Source organism: Oncorhynchus gorbuscha, unplaced genomic scaffold (assembly GCF_021184085.1).
Source record: "Oncorhynchus gorbuscha isolate QuinsamMale2020 ecotype Even-year unplaced genomic scaffold, OgorEven_v1.0 Un_scaffold_748, whole genome shotgun sequence".
NCBI classification, from domain to species: Eukaryota; Metazoa; Chordata; class Actinopteri; order Salmoniformes; family Salmonidae; genus Oncorhynchus; species Oncorhynchus gorbuscha.
In genome coordinates this window covers 222,921-241,069 of record NW_025745791.1, presented here as the reverse complement: position 1 = coordinate 241,069, position 18,149 = coordinate 222,921, and the positions used below count along the sequence as shown (strand labels likewise).

General features: G+C 43.6%; 1 protein-coding gene across 2 annotated transcripts in view; it reads right to left on the bottom strand.

Moving 5' to 3' along the window:
* The window catches only part of LOC124020014 (liprin-alpha-1-like), a 91,359-nt gene extending 85,962 nt beyond the window's left edge, over positions 1–5,397 (bottom strand). For both annotated transcript variants that reach the window (XM_046335434.1, XM_046335435.1), the window contains exon 1: positions 4,539–5,397. The gene's annotated coding sequence lies outside the window, so the exon portion shown is untranslated. The remainder of the gene's footprint in view (positions 1–4,538) is intronic.
* Positions 5,398–18,149: the final 12,752 nt, after the last annotated feature.

Genomic DNA, 18,149 nt, shown 5'->3' with positions numbered 1-18,149 from the left:
TGATTGACTTGGAGTTACATTGTGATGTTTAAGTGTTCCCTTTATTTTTTTGAGCAGTGTATATCAGTATGACCCTGGTCTGCAGAGAGTCAGTATACATCTCATACACTAATAGTTGTATTAGTTCCCATCCTCATAGACACCTCGTTAAGTTCGCTGATGACACTGCCTTGATCAGCCTGTTGCATGATGAGGAACGTCCTAAATGACTGAAGAGTGGTATGACCAATCACACTTGGTCCTCCATACCAACAAGACCAATCACACTTGGTCCTCCAAACCAACAAGACCAATCACACTTGGTCCTCCAGACCAACAAGACCAATCACACTTGGTCCTCCAGACCAACAAGACCAATCACACTTGGTCCTCCAGACCAACAAGACCAATCACACTTGGTCCTCCAGACCAATCAAGACCAATCACACTTGGTCCTCCAGACCAAATAGATTGGGCTAATGTTCCTATTGACCCAGTAAGACCAGCAGGCCTAATGTTCCTATTGACCAACAGTCAAGGTCCTCCAGCAACAAGCTAATGTTCCTATTGACCCAAGTAAGACCAGCAGGCTAATGTTCCTATTGACCCAGTAAGACCAAGCAGGCTAATGTTCCTATTGACCTCAGACCAAGACCAGCAGGCTAATGTTCAAGACTATTGACCCAGTAAGACCAGCAGGCTAATGTTCCTATTGACCCAGTAAGACCAGCAGGCTAATGTTCCTATTGACCCAGTAAGACCAGCAGGCTAATGTTCCTATTGACCCAGGTAAGACCAGCAGGCTAATGTTCCTACCAACCCAATAAGACCAGCAGGCTAATGATTCCTATTGACACCAGTAAGACCAGCAGGCTAATGTTCCTATTGACCCAGTAAGACCAGCAGAGCTAATGTTCCTATCTGACCCAGTAAGACCAAAAGCAGGCTAATGTTCCTATTGACCCAGTAAGACCAGCAGGCTAATGTTCCTACTGACCCAGTAAGACCAGCAGGCTAATGTTCCTATTGACCCAGTAAGACCAGCAGGCTAAAACAGACCTACTAAGACCCAGTAAGACCAGCAGTACCTGCTAATACTTCCTATTGACCCAAAGAAGACCAGCAGGCTAATGTTCCTAAATTGACCCAGTAAGACCAGCAGGCTAATGTTCCTATTGACCCAGTAAGACCAGCAGGCTAATGTTCCTATTGACCCAGTAAGACCAGCAGGCTAATGTTCCTATTGACCCAGTAAGACCAGCAGGCTAATGTTCCTATTGACCCAGTAAGACCAGCAGGCTAATGTTCCTATTGACCCAGTAAGACCAGCAGGCTAATGTTCCTATTGACCCAGTAAGGCCAGCAGGCTAATGTTCCTATTGACCCAGTAAGACCAGCAGGCTAATGTTCCTATTGACCCAGTAAGACCAGCAGGCTAATGTTCCTATTGACCCAGTAAGACCAGCAGGCTAATGTTCCTATTGACCCAGTAAGACCAGCAGGCTAATGTTCCTACTGACCCAGTAAGACCAGCAGGCTAATGTTCCTATTGACCCAGTAAGACCAGCAGGCTAATGTTCCTACTGACCCAGTAAGACCAGCAGGCTAATGTTCCTACTGACCCAGTAAGACCAGCAGGCTAATGTTCCTATTGACCCAGTAAGACCAGCAGGCTAATGTTCCTATTGACCCAGTAAGACCAGCAGGCTAATGTTCCTATTGACCCAGTAAGACCAGCAGGCTAATGTTCCTACTGACCCAGTAAGACCAGCAGGCTAATGTTCCTATTGACCCAGTAAGACCAGCAGGCTAATGTTCCTACTGACCCAGTAAGACCAGCAGGCTAATGTTCCTATTGACCCAGTAAGACCAGCAGGCTAATGTTCCTATTGACCCAGTAAGACCAGCAGGCTAATGTTCCTACTGACCCAGTAAGACCAGCAGGCTAATGTTCCTATTGACCCAGTAAGACCAGCAGGCTAATGTTCCTATTGACTGACCCAGTAAGACCAGCAGGCTAATGTTCCTATTGACCCAGTAAGACCAGCAGGCTAATGTTCCTATTGACCCAGTAAGACCAGCAGGCTAATGTTCCTACTGACCCAGTAAGACCAGCAGGCTAATGTTCCTATTGACCCAGTAAGACCAGCAGGCTAATGTTCCTATTGACCCAGTAAGGCCAGCAGGCTAATGTTCCTACTGACCCAGTAAGACCAGCAGGCTCATCTCTTCTTATTGGTATGTAACTGTTATGAAAGTTGTACTGTCAATTTGTTTTGCTATTTAAACACCATTTTAAACATGTACTTGAAACTGCAACAAAATTTCCCCATGGTGACAAAAAAGTCAGTAAAGTAAAGAATAATGGCTTCTTCATCATGACCCTGGTCCATAGAGAATCAGTAGACTGAGTAATGGGTTCTTCATCATGACCCTGGTCCACAGAGAGTCAGTATACTGAGTAATGGGTTCTTCATCATGACCCTGGTCCACAGAGAATCAGTATACTGAGTAATGACTTCATCATGACCCTGGTCCACAGAGAATCAGTATACTGAGTAATGACTTCTTCATTATGACCCTGGTCTGCAGAGAGTCAGTAGACTGAGTAATGACTTCTTCATCATGACCCTGGTCTGCAGAGAGTTAGTATACTGAGTAATGACTTCTTCATCATGACCCTGGTCTGCAGAGAGTTAGTATCCTGAATAATGGGTTCTTCATTGGTCTGCAGAGAGTCAGTATACTGAGTAATGACTTCTTCATCATGACCCTGGTCCACAGAGAGTCAGTAGAATGAGACTTCATCATGACCCTGGTCCACAGAGAGTCAGTAGACTGAGTAATGCTTTCTTCATCATGACCCTGGTCCACAGAGTCAGTATACTGACCCTGGTCCACAGAGAGTCAGTAGACTGAGTAATGGGTTCTTCATCATGACCCTGGTCTACAGGGAGTCAGTAGACTGAGTAATGGGTTCTTCATCATGACCCTGGTCTACAGAGAGTCAGTAGACTGAGTAATGACTTCTTCATCATGACCCTGGTCCACAGAGAGTCTGTATACACTGCTACAACATGTTATAAGGAGGGGGTCCTTTATGCTTTCCAAGGGCCAATTCTTAACTGGAGATTTGTGCTTGGGGTTTGCACCAAAGCCTGTGGTGCATCAGATGATGAAGCCAGACCACTACTCAGCCCTTCCATTGACCAGACACTAAGAAACCCAATGTACACAAACACATGTAGACCTAGCCTACACTCACAATCACTCTGGATGTGTGTGTGTACAGTAATATGGTTTTCCATTGTAAATGGGCAGGCATAAGATGTTGGGGGTGCAGGCCTGACTGAGTGGTTGACTCCATCCACTGGCTCCACAACAGGGGGCTCAACACTGGCGATTAGGCCCTGTAGACGGGCCTCCAGGCGGGAAAGCCCAGAATCATGTGAGCTACATTTTTTTTTAAACAAACGGAACTGCAGCTAATGAATTGGAACGAAGTGCATTTTTTACTGGGTGGCTGGGGACGACTTAGGGCATTCCTTTCTTCTTCCACGGCCTTCAACGCCAAAGGCACTTGCTTTCAGAAGCCACTGTGTTCAGTTCAGAGACCTGAGCAGTGGCACTGTACCTTAGGAGTTTGTTTACAAAGCAGGCCCGTCATTGAGCCAAAACCATCCAAATCCCCCACATATCTAGGTGAGAAATATTCTGATTGGCTGCAGCCAAATGTAACCTAATTTTCACGTAGGCAAAATGGACAGCAGCTCTCCAGTAACAAGGTCAAACCAACAAAACAATGGAGTTTGAGGGGGAGGAGCCCTACTGAAGAGCACTAGAAGGAATGACAGATGGTAACAATACTCTGTAGTGTAACTACCTCAATGTACAAAACAACAACAAGTCCATCATGTCAGTAGGCTTCAAACTATGGCAGTTCATTTGTAGACATCTCAATGCAGTGATTTGGGAGGAGGAGGGGGTACACCTACATCACCAAGTAGAGTTACATAAGGCTGAAGTCTCTATGCACATCCATTGAACAAAACGTACATAGCGTTCGTACTGGACGGGCTGCTAACATACCAGTGTAAACAAGGCTGCTACAGGTCGGCTGAAGTCCGAAGAGAGAGAGAGACAAGAGGGTCAAAGTCCGGTAACATTAATGTGTAAACCATAGCAGCAAGGTCACGGGGAAAGCGTAACGCGAATACTTTCGGTCTGGAATGTGACTGTTTTTGATAAACAAACTAGCTGTGTTGGTACTGTAGGTCTAGTGTAGAACAGTCCTAACTCTTTCAAACTCAAGGCAGGAGGCATCAAATCTGAGTACGGACACCTAGTTAACTAGATCAATCAATTGGCAGTTATCTTAAAGGGTTTCGGGGTATTTAAGTAAAATAAGTGAATTAAATTACTGCCAGATGCACTCCTTTCTAGAGCTGTGAACCAAATGGACATATAACATGACATACGCCTGGTAGAAAGTTAGTAAATCTGGTCCAATAAAAAGATTATACATTAATGCAAACAGATCAATGATTATCTAACGTTACCTTTGCAGATTAGGCGAAATTCCTGTGTGGATGTCCACTTTTCTATTTATGTTGCCGAGCTTTCTTCAACTTAACTTCAAGCCGGTTCGTTCAACTAATTACAACGGTACAATTGTATGAATAATCCAAGCCATTCAAAACATTAAATCCAATGAAATGTTGAAAACCATCCAGACTGAAAGGTCCCCGACTCCAAAAGGCCGCACCGCCAGATCCACATCAGAGGACAACAACTCTAACTATTTCACTAAACGGTAGTAGTGACTTCTGCATTGCACAAAGATTTAAAAAAGTGAGTCAAACTGATTATTAGTGTTTGCACATATAATATACAGACACAGACATTATTAACTCATCCTAACATTTTCTATACTTTGTTCAAGGGAAGTGTAGTTAGGCAACACTCCTTACAAGGAACAAATACTGTCCAAGACAATACCAGGCAAAGCATATATATATATAAAAGTGTTTATAATCCAACTTCAAGGGTCAAATGAAAAAAAAAAAATGAAGACGAAGTCAGAAGAAAACTAAAATATCTAAAAACACATTTTCTCTGGTGTATTTTGCCAGCTAACGTTAGCTTAGCTTCCCGTCGACGAGCCGCGTCACCACATCACAGCCCTGGCACAAAAAAAAGATGAGATCGCGGAAACTTTAAACTCCTTGGATTGAGCTCGAAACGCACTTGATAAATATATATCCACGGCCAATTTGTCCTTGGGTTACCGACGTATCAAATAAACCAGGTTTCCGTCCGAATGCAAGCTTTGAATCCAGTTTTCTTTGGTAGTCCAGCTCGACAGGAGCCGTCCCTCTCCCGGTCGGCTCAGGAGTCACTTCTTGTTGTCTATCGTTTCCTGCTCTCCTGTGCGTCAGTACGTTGGAACGGTGGAAAGCAACGTCAGTACGTCGCAGGCTACCGTCGGTACGTCGCAGGCTACCGTCGGTGACCAAGGTTGCCGCTCATTCAGTCTGACGTTACATTTACAGTATATTATCTTTGTGTGTTTTAGGTCATTGCCATTAGACTATGTGTGGTGGAATAATGGCCGCATTTTCCCTCTTGTCACTTGATTTTTTTAAACATTTGTAATGGAAGAGATTTAGTTATCTTTGAAAAATCACACGCACACACACACACACACACACACACACACACACACACACACACACACACACACACACACACACACACACACACACACACACACACACACACACACACACACACACACACACACACACACACACACACCACAGGGTGTCTTTATTAAAGGAATTATGCCCTCCATGTACACTATGAGACAGATATTGCCAATTTCAAAGTGAACACTTTAAATGTTTATTATCCTCAGCGTCCGGTCTGACCTGAATAATTTATCTTAGAGCCCTTCTGGGAATTTCCAGTCAATCAAGTGAGTAGACGTTTTGCTTCAGGGACCTGCAATATTGGCAGTAATCAGTCAAACATAATCATCCTGAGCTCCAACATCCTCTCCAGCTTTTCAGAGTGAAGGAGAAAGAGAGAGGGGAAAAGCCAGAGAGAGAAAATGTGAGGGTGGGTTTTGCTTAAATCAGTTATGGAGCCTCAGGATGGTTCTGTTAGACTACAGGATGGTTCTGTTAGACTACAGGATGGTCCTGTTAGACTACAGGATGGTTCTGTTACACTACAGGATGGTCCTGTTAGACTACAGGATGGTTCTGTTAGACTACAGGATGGTTCTGTTAGACTACAGGATGGTTCTGTTAGACTACATGATGGTTCTGTTAGACTACAGCAGTCGGATGGTTCTGTTAGACTACAGGAGGGTCCTGTTAGACTACAGGATGGTTCTGTTAGACTACAGCAGTCGGATGGTTCTGTTAGACTACAGCAGTCGGATGGTTGTGTTAGACTACAGCAGTCGGATGGTTCGGTTAGACTACAGGAGGGTCCTGTTAGACTACAGGATGGTTCTGTTAGACTACAGCAGTAGGAAGGTCCTGTTAGACTACAGCAGTAGTAATGAGACCCAACCCCTTCTCATAATGGCGTTATTGGGGCATGATGGAATTGCTAAACAGACAGTCACACTCTTATGACATAGCAGCGTGTGGTGGAACTGCAGAGTGACATCAGATCTGCTTCCCTGATCATCCATCAGCTCTGCTTCCCTGATCATCCATCAGCTCTGCTTCCCTGATCATCCATCAGCTCTGCTTCCCTGATCATCCATCAGCTCTGCTTCCCTGACCATCCATCAGCTCTGCTTCCCTGATCATCCTTCAGATCTGCTTCCCTGATCATCCATCAGCTCTGCTTCCCTGATCATCCTTCAGATCTGCTTCCCTGATCATCCATCAGCTCTGCTTCCCTGATCATCCTTCAGATCTGCTTCCCTGATCATCCTTCAGCTCTGCTTCCCTGATCATCCATCAGGCTTCCTGTTCCATTTCATACTTTATTGATTTGTTGATGTTTTATGTTTGTACTTATATTCACAATTCAGCTTATAGCTGCCATGTATATGCAAAATAAAACTAAACTAAACTATAATGCAGTGTACTGTGTGCTAGTCTGTCCTGTCTGAACTATAATGCAGTGTACTGTGTGCTAGTCTGTCCTGTCTGTGAACTATAATGCAGTGTACTGTGTGCTAGACTGTCCTGTCTGAACTATAATGCAGTGTACTGTGTGCTAGTCTGTCCTGTCTGTGAACTATAATGCAGTGTACTGTGTGCTAGACTGTCCTGTCTGAACTATAATGCAGTGTACTGTGTGCTAGACTGTCCTGTCTGTGAACTATAATTTAGTGTACTGTGTGCTAGTCTGTCCTGTCTGAACTATAATGCAGTGTACTGTGTGCTAGACTGTCCTGCCTGTGAACTATAATGCAGTGTACTGTGTGCTAGACTGTCCTGTCTGTGAACTATAATGCAGTGTACTGTGTGCTAGACTGTCCTGTCTGAACTATAATGCAGTGTACTGTGTGCTAGACTGTCCTGTCTGTGAACTATAATGCAGTGTACTGTGTGCTAGTCTGTCCTGCCTGTGAACTATAATTTAGTGTACTGTGTGCTAGACTGTCCTGTCTGAACTATAATGCAGTGTACTGTGTGCTAGTCTGTCCTGTCTGAACTATAATGCAGTGTACTGTGTGCTAGACTGTCCTGTCTGTGAACTATAATGCAGTGTACTGTGTGCTAGTCTGTCCTGTCTGTGAACTATAATGCAGTGTACTGTGTGCTAGTCTGTCCTGTCTGTGAACTAGAATGCAGTGTACTGTGTGCTAGACTGTCCTGTCTGAACTATAATGCAGTGTACTGTGTGCTAGACTGTCCTGTCTGAACTATAATGCAGTGTACTGTGTGCTAGACTGTCCTGTCTGTGAACTATAATAGGAATGGGCCATTTATGTTGTGTATGAGGTAACCGGTTAACCGACCCTTTGAAACTTGAGGACGGTACCCAGCACTCTACCTGTAAGGTCACACTGATGACAGGTCTAATGAGGTGTCTGTCACGACAGTCTTATCAATCCCCCCCCCCCCCATCACCCCCTACCCATCTCCCCTCCCCCGCTCTCCTCCTCTCCCCATCACCCCCTAGCCCTCCCCCTATCCATCTACCCATCTCCCCTCCCCCGCTCTCCTCCTCTACCCATCACCCCCTAGCCCTCCCCCTATCCATCTACCCATCTCTCCCTCTACCCTCTCCCCTATATCCACTCTCGTGTTTCACATAGACCTACACCCAACCCCTGTCTGCCACCCCTGTTTTCCAGTCAGCGAATCACAGGACAGCCGTGCGTTTCCGTAACTCTTGACCTCTCAGCTTTACCCTGTCGCTTCCTGTCCGTTTCAACACTTTAAAAATAGATGGCCACCAAAGACCACCACTTCCTCCCGAAGCTCTGACAGCTGACACACCCTACAGGAACGTGCCATGATCATGGCAGGTCTGCCCAACTACAGTTGAAGTGGGAAGTTTACATACGGAGTGGACCAAAGCGCAGGGAAATGTTCATGATTTTTATTAGCTCAGTAGCTCAGTTGGTAGAGCATGGCGCTTGTAACGCCAGGGTAGTGGGTTCGATTCCCGGGACCACCCATACGTAGAATGTATGCACACATGACTGTAAGTCGCTTTGGATAAAAGCGTCTGCTATATGGCATATATTATTATTATATTATATATTATTTTTAAAAACCACTCAAACAAAAATAACAACGCGAACAGTTCTGTCAGGTACAGACACTAAACAGAAAACAACATCCCACAAAACTCAAACGGAAAATGCCAACTTATACAGTATATGATCCCCAATGAGAGACAACGATAGACAGGTGCCTATGATTGGGAACCACTCGAACATAAGGAAACTAGAATGCCCACCCTAGTCACACCCTGAACTAACCAAAATAGAGAATAAAAACCTCTCTATGGCCAGGGCGTGACACATACACTTAGGTTGGAGTCATTAAAACTCGTTTTTCAACCACTCCACAAATTTCATGTTAACAAACTATAGTTTTGGCAAGTCTGTTAGGACATCTACTTTGTGCATGACACAAGTCATTTTTCCAACAATTGTTTGCAGACAGATTATTTCACTGTATCATTTACATTTACATTTACATTTAAGTCATTTAGCAGACGCTCTTATCCAGAGCGACTTACACAATTCCATTGGGTCAGAAGTTTAAATACACTAAGTTGATTGTGCCATTAAACAGCTTGGAAAATTCCAGAAAATTACGTCATGGCTTTAGAAGCTTCTGATAGGCTAATTGACATAATTTGAGTCAAATGGAGGTGTACTTGCGGATGTAGTTCAAGGCCTACCTTCAAACTCAGTGCTCTTTGCTTGACTTGGGAAAATCAAAAGAAATCAGCCAAGACCTCAGAAATTGTAGACCTCCACAAGTCTGGTTCATCCTTTGGAGCAATTTCCAAATGCCTGAAGGTACCACGTTCATCTGCACAAACAATAGTACACAAGTCTATACACCATGGGACCACACAGCCATCATACCGCTCAGGAAGGAGACACGTTCTGTCTCCTAGAGATGAATGTACTTTTGTGCGAAAAGTGCACATCAATCCCAGAACAACAGCAAAGGACCTTGTGAAGATGCTGGAGGAAACGGGTACAAAAGTATCTATATCCACAGTAAAACGAGTCCTATATCAACATAACCTGAAAGGACGCTCAGCAAGGAAGAAGCCACTGCTCCAAAACTGCCATAAAAAATGCCAGACTACAGTTTGCATCTGCACATGGGGACAAAGATCGTACATTTTGGAGAAATGTCCTCTGGTCTGATGAAACAAAATAGAACTGTTATGGCTATATTAACCATCGTTATGTTTGGAGGAAAAAGGGGGAGGCTTGCAAGCTGAAGAACACCATCCCAACCGTGAAGCAAGGGGGTGGCAGCATCATGTTGTCGGGGTGCTTTGCTGCAGGAGGGACTGGTGCACTTCACAAAATAGATGGCGTCATGAAGAAGGAAATTATGTGGAAATATTGAAGCAACATCTCAAGACATCAGTCAGGAAGTTAAAGCTTGGTCGCAAATGGGACTTGAAATGGACAATGACCCCAAGCATAATTCCAAAGTTGTGGCAAAATGGCTTAAGGACAACAAAGTCAATGTATTGGAGTGGCCATCACAAAGCCCTGACCTCAATCCCGTAGAAAATTTATGTGCAGAACTGAAAAAGCGTGTGCGAGCAAGGAGGCCTTCAAACCTGACTCAGTTACAGCAACTCTGTCAGGGGGAATGGGCCAAAATTCATCCAACTTGTTGTGGGAAGCTTGTGGAAGGCTTCCCGAAACATTTGACCCAAGATAAACAATTTTAAAGGCAATGCTACCAAATACTAATTGAGTGTATGTAAACTTCTGACCCACTGGGAATGTGATGAAATACATAAAAGCTTAAATAAATCATTCTCTCTACTATTATTCTGACATTTCACATTCTTAAAATACAAGGTGATCCTCACTGACCTATGACAGGGAATTTTTACAAGGATTAAATGTCAGGAACTGTGGAAAAACGGGAAGTACTGGTGCTGAAGGTGCTGCAGCGCTCCCTGGTGGTGAGATTGTAAAACTGCAAAGATTTGTGTTGCAACAAGGGATGTCTGATGATGATGATGGTCTGTCAGTCAGGGGATTATCACTGGCCAAATTATGAAGTACTTCATTTATCTACAACAAAAACGTAAGTTACAAATATACTGTAACTATGGCAAACTAGACAAGACATGCCATTATGCTTGAATTAATACTACATACTACAATAGATACTGTTAGTCTGGGTGATAATAATCCTGGATTTAACTCATATTTGACCACAGGAGGGCAGTGTAAATCAACATACTTATACGACAGTACTTGGGTCATTCTTGGGCTGCTGAAATATTTGAAAATGATATATGTTGTTTTTTTACTAGAATAAATGCATTTTCTGAATAGCGCACAACATTAAGTAGATATTAAACCTTCAAGAAAACCCATTCTCCCACCTCAGGCATTAAAGCCCTTGTTTATTAATGTCCATTCTTGTCTGATATGGACGCCATTTATCTTCAACCCCGTCACAGACCATATGGAAGTTGTCTGAATGTAAAAAAAATATATACATTTACCTGATGCTCATGTGTTCCCCCAAACATATTCAATTATTATGAATATAAAATGTAAAATCTCTGAATGTTGCTTTATGAATCTCTGAGATAAGACACATTATGTGTCAGCGGGTTCATCATTTAAATAAACAACCTTTCAATTCAGCATTTTAACATGAATCTAATCTTTGGGGGATTGTCCTTAACATATGAGACTGAGCTCAGAAAACACTAAATTCATATTTATTCATCTTTGCCATGTTATTTAACAAATATTGTCATGTGACAGGGTTGAGACTACTGTGACAGGGTGGAATACTGTGACAGGGTTGAATACTGTAACGGGGTTGAGACTAGGGTGACAGAGTTGAATACTGTAACAGGGTTGAATACTGTAACGGGGTTGAGACTAGGGTGACAGGGTTGAATACTGTAACGGGGTTGAGACTAGGGTGACAGGGGTGAATACTGTAACAGGGTTGAATACTGTAACAGGGTTGAATACTGTAACAGGATTGAATACTGTAACAGGGTTGAATACTGTAACAGGGTTGAATACTGTAACAGGGTTGAATACTGTAACAGGGTTGAGACTAGGGTGACAGGGTTGAATACTGTAACAGGGTTGAGACTAGGGTGACAGGGTTGAATACTGTAACAGAGTTGAAGAGACACATCGGTTTCCATATAAACTAGTTTAGTTTACTATCAAAATCCCTCCAAGATTTACCCCAAAACATTACATTTCATTGTACGTGTTTGTCTCACGGAGGGCTTTGTCAAGCTCCTGTGCATCGCTGATATCACGGCCCTCAGCCACCAGCCTGACGTGTTTGTCTCACGGAGGGCTTTGTCAAGCTCCTGTGCGTCGCTGATATCACGGCCCTCAGCCACCAGCCTGACGTGTTTGTCTCACGGAGGGCTTTGTCAAGATCCTGTGCATCGCTGATATCATGGCCCTCAGCCACCAGCCTGTCCGCCGTTCTCTTCAACGTTCCTCCCACACCACCAGGAGCCCCTTTTCCATGGCTTGACTCAAAATTCCATGTACCAGCTTTGAATCCCCGTTTGTGTAATTATTGTTGTGAAAAGCAGGAAGTTGCCTCTCTGCTTATACTGTGTGCAAGAACCATCAGTACAAACGTGCAATACAGACACTTGTGGATGTCCTGAAGGGAGTCCAGCACAGGATGGAGGTGTTTCCATATAGGAGGAGGGCCTTTGTGCCTGGAGGGGGAGATGGTTGTGAAGCGTATCGGCTCCTATTGGTCTACATACAGTAAGTGTTTCCATATAGGAGGAGGGCCTTTGTGCCTGGAGGGGGAGATGGTTGTGAAGCGTATCGGCTCCTATTGGTCTACATACAGTAAGTACCCCAGTATGTAGAGAGGGCTGCAGGTGTGGAGCCCCAAAGGCAACAGCTTGGATCTCCCATGTGTATCTGCAGACATAGTTGTCTGCAAAGTCCACATGGATCAAGGTCTCCTCCATCACATTTACCTGGAGAGGAGGACAGACTTTTACCACACCATCACATTTACCTGGAGAGGAGGACAGACTTTTACCATACCATCACATTTACCTGGAGAGGAGGACAGACTTTTACCACACCATCACATTTACCTGGAGAGGAGGACAGACTTTTACCACACCATCACATTTACCTGGAGAGGAGGACAGACTTTTACCATACCATCACATTTACCTGGAGAGGAGGACAGACTTTTACCACACCATCACATTTACCTGGAGAGGAGGACAGACTTTTACCATACCATCACATTTACCTGGAGAGGAGGACAGACTTTTACCACACCATCACATTTACCTGGAGAGGAGGACAGACTTTTACCACACCATCACATTTACCTGGAGAGGAGGACAGACTTTTACCACACCATCACATTTACCTGGAGGAGGACAGACTTTTACCATCACCATCACATTTACCTGGAGAGGAGGACAGACTTTTACCACACCATCACATTTACCTGGAGAGGAGGACAGACAGACTTTTTACCTGGAGAGGAGGACAGACTACCATCAATTCATTTACCTGGAGAGGAGGACAGACTTTTACCACACCATTACATTTACCTGGAGAGGAGGACAGACTTTTACCATACCAATTAATTTACCTGGAGATGAGGACAGACTTTTACCATACCAATTCATTTACCTGGAGAGGAGGACAGACTTTTACCATACCAATTCATTTACCTGGAGAGGAGGACAGACTTTTACCATACCATTAATTTACCTGGAGATGAGGACAGACTTTTACCATACCATCACATTTACCTGGAGAGGAGGACAGACTTTTACCATACTTTTTACCAGAGGAGGACAGACCATCCATCACATTTACCTGGAGAGGAGGACAGACTTTTACCACACCATCACATTTACCTGGAGAGGAGGACAGACTTTTACCACACCATCACATTTACCTGGAGAGGAGGACAGACTTTTATCACATTTACCTGGAGAGGAGGACATCACACCATCACATTTACCTGGAGAGGAGGACAGACTTTTACCTTACCATCACATTTACCTGGAGAGGAGGACAGACTTTTACCACACCATCACATTTACCTGGAGAGGAGGACAGACTTTTACCTTACCATCACATTTACCTGGAGAGGAGGACAGACTTTTACCACACCATCACATTTACCTGGAGAGGAGGACAGACTTTTACCTTACCATCACATTTACCTGGAGAGGAGGACAGACTTTTACCACACCATCACATTTACCTGGAGAGGAGGACAGACTTTTACCTTACCATCACATTTACCTGGAGAGGAGGACAGACTTTTACCATACCATCACATTTACCTGGAGAGGAGGACAGACTTTTGTTTGCACAAAGCACACTCCCCCGTACATGCACTTCTTGCTAGAGGATTCGCAGGATAACATCTCTGTCAAGCTCTCCGGATTTGAGGTCTCAATTACCTTCAGGAGATTCAGCTTCTCAGCCACATCAGATTGTCATGGAGCTTCAATAAATACGAATTTGTCTCAGTCAGACATGGAAGAGTGAACAGCCCAATAAGGTCTCAGTCAGACATGGAAGAGTGAACAGCCCAATAAGGTCTCAGTCAGACATGGAAGAGTGAACAGCCCAATAAGGTCTCAGTCAGACATGGAAGAGTGAACAGCCCAATAAGGTCTCAGTCAGACATGGAAGAGTGAACAGCCCAATAAGGTCTCAGTCAGACATGGAAGAGTGAACAGCCCAATAAGGTCTCAGTCAGACATGGAAGAGTGAACAGCTCAATAAGGTCTCAGTCAGACATGGAAGAGTGAACAGCTCAATAAGGTCTCAGTCAGACATGGAAGAGTGAACAGCCCAATAAGGTCTCAGTCAGACATGGAAGAGTGAACAGCCCAATAAGGTCTCAGTCAGACATGGAAGAGTGAACAGCTCAATAAGGTCTCAGTCAGACATGGAAGAGTGAACAGCCCAATAAGGTCTCAGTCAGACATGGAAGAGTGAACAGCCCAATAAGGTCTCAGTCAGACATGGAAGAGTGAACAGCCCAATAAGGTCTCAGTCAGACATGGAAGAGTGAACAGCTCAGTCAGACATGGAAGGTCAGCCCAATAAGGTCTCAGTCAGACATCAGTCAGACATGGAAGAGTGAACAGCCCAATAAGGTCTCAGTCAGACATGGAAGAGTGAACAGCTCAATAAGGTCTCAGTCAGACATGGAAGAGTGAACAGCCCAATAAGGTCTCAGGTGACAAAAACAGAGCATAAGAGAGATTCTCAGTGTTCTCTGATAAAACATCTTCTGTGCAGGTTTTTCATGGTGTCCTCCAGGAACCTTTTCTGCATCTTGACTTCCTGCACAGTGATCGTTTGTTTCCTCCCAGTTGTGATCCGGCTCACATCATCTCCCAAAAAGAATGACTTGACCTTTCTCTGGAATGCATCGGTGTGCCGGTTAGTGTGCTTCCTTTCAAAGGTGCAAAGGCATTGCCTCTCCAGATGTCTCGTGACGGGGTTGATTTTTTGGGGCTCAAAATGGCCTCTGCTCATCCTGTGGTGAAGGACAGGAGACCACATGGTGATGTGCATGAAATGAATAGATTGTATGTTTTTATGGGTTAAAGTATCATTTTGATCAGTACTAGTCTTCCATCTGTATTTCATGTAACGGGGTTGAGTTGGTCAGCTCAACCATCCCCACCTGACTTTAAAAAACAACCAAACACAGATATAAAACAACGTGATTACTTGCCTGTTTCTGTACCGTGAAGATGGAAATTGTTAAATGATGTCACTTCCTGTTAATGATGGCACATAAAGGGTGGACTGAGCATTTCTATTAGCAGAGTTTGGTTGGTGTGACGGGGTTGAGTATAGACTGAGGGACCGAGGTCAAATTGTGTCATTTTAATCAATAATCATGTATTTATTTGATAAAAATACATTCTCAACAAAATAACACACATCTGATTACATTAATGGAAGAAGTTATTAATTATGTGCACATTTTCATATTAATTTCCCAAGTAAAAATGATGTCAAACGCCTGGGGGACATGACACACTTCTTAGTGGCAGTTAAAAAATAAGATGTTTTTTTATAATAAGGTTTAAATTAATTCTATATTTATTTCAATTCATTATACTGGACATTTCAATGTTTATACAAAACCTGTTAACGTTTCATTTCGGTGACCGAATACTTGAAATCTAATATAAAAAGTCAGGGGGACTGAAATATTACCCCAGTCCAAGAAATGACCCACTTGTATTCAACACTGAACTGTGTCAACCACAGACGGTTGGTGCCACTTTAATTGAGGAGGACAAGTAATTGATAATGTCTGGAGAGGAATAGGATGGAATGGTGTCAAATACATCAACCACCTGGTTTCCATGGTTTCCATGGTTTCCTTGAGTTTGATGCCATTCCATTCGCTCCGTTCCAGACATTATTATGAGCCGTCCTCCCCTCAGAAACATCCACTGATGTCAACTGATTTAGAGTTGAGTTTTATTCCAGTAAACATGGCAGCTTCGAGATGAATTGTGTAAACAACAAGGAATTCACTCATTTAAAAAACATCTATAAATAATTTCTTTGCATTAGGCCTATAGGTCTACATTTCCTAAGCAGAATGTTAATCACTGATGACCACATGTAACAGGGCAGCCATGTTGGATCATGCAGGATGTTTATCAAAGCACTTCTGCTCCACCGATGACCACATGTAACAGGGCAGCCATGTTGGATCATGCAGGATGTTTATCAAAGCACTTCTGCTCCACCGATGACCACATGTAACAGGGCAGCCATGACCACATGTAACAGGGCAGCCATGTTGGATCATGCAGGATGTTAATTAAAGCACTTCTGCTCCACCGATGACCACATGTAACAGGGCAGCCATGTTGGATCATGTGGGGAGGCACAAGCAGCATTCCTTTTTAGTGGATCCAGGAAGAATCATACAGATTCCAAGAACACAGGATGAGATGTTACTATCCTTTGTGCAAGCACTTCCAAGAGTTCATGAACAGAGCCTGGTGAAATTTGGGGAGCAAATCGTCAGTAGTGTACCTTTGGTTCCTAGGGTGTTTCGGCCTTTCACACTATACACCCTCCCCAAAGGCGGCCAGCGACAGGGTGACCAATCCTACGCTTGCTTTCCATTCCCAATTAGTCACAGGAGTTGCCTTGTTGTTAGATACACAAAGATGCTATTTACATTGTATTTTAATGTTTCATGTGCAAGACATAATGGCTAAAATTAATACAAATACATTCATTTATTTGAAAGAGCATTAATTATTTTACAGTAATTCATGACATCATATAGACTAAACATTTATTTTAACCAGGGTTCCATTTTGATGTAACACAATCACAACAAATACATGTAATTGATCCCTGGTTCAACAGACCCTGGCCAATATAGAAAGCTTTCCAGAACGTGACAACGGTCAAATATTTCAGAGTACATCCCAGTATCACATGACTTTCCCCACATCACAATACAGACAGTAAGAAGAAGCAGGAGTTAAAGTGGTCAAACAAGTTGTAGGAGACATTTGGGCCAAACCCTCTACGGTTGTTGTGTGGTTTATAGCTGTTCTGTCTTTGTAAATTACATTTCATTTGTACACTAGAGGGCACTATATGGGTCAAATGCGTAAAAGGACAGGCTACAGGAAATATATATATATACATCACAGGAGGTTGGCACCTTAATTGGGGATCACGGGACCATGGTAATGGCTGGAGTGAAACGAGTAGAGTGGAATCAAATACCATTCACTCAATTGTCTCCATTCCAGACATTATAAGCTGTGCTCCCCTCAGCAGCTTCCTGTGATATATGAACACCTGCTATCCTACTGGTGCTCGAGTGGCTATTCAGAGCTTTTTACCTGGTCAGCCGAGACACATCGTTATAATCGGAGTCACCGCTAAGTACGTTTACGGATTAATGCATATTCTTGTATTGATCTCAAGAGACATTTCATCGTTAAAGTCAGAGACCACTTTTCAAATGTTCAATATTTCCCACCATCCGTCTTTCTATAATGCAGACTACATGTGAAAGGATGGTTGCCATGGGACTAAGTCTCAAATGTTGTCAGGGGCTGGTATTTAACTCCTGATGTTTTGGACTTGTAGAGCATCACTCCACACAGCATGGCAACGGCTGCTACGATACACCCAACCATCAACCCCATGTTCACGTTGGTCACTGGGAAGACAAGAAAACACACAAACACCTTTTATAATACAGAAACTCTTTGTGAAACAAAAAAAAACACCTGTTTATGCAGAGATGTTATTTCCTGTTGAGAAATTCCACTGCAGAAGTCCTTCCTAAATGTGTAGTCATTTATCAGACACTCTCTTAACCAGAGCAACTTACACTAGTGGTACATCCTCATGTACTTTCTTCTGGAATATGAACCCGCAACCCTGGCATTGCAAGTGTCACACTTTA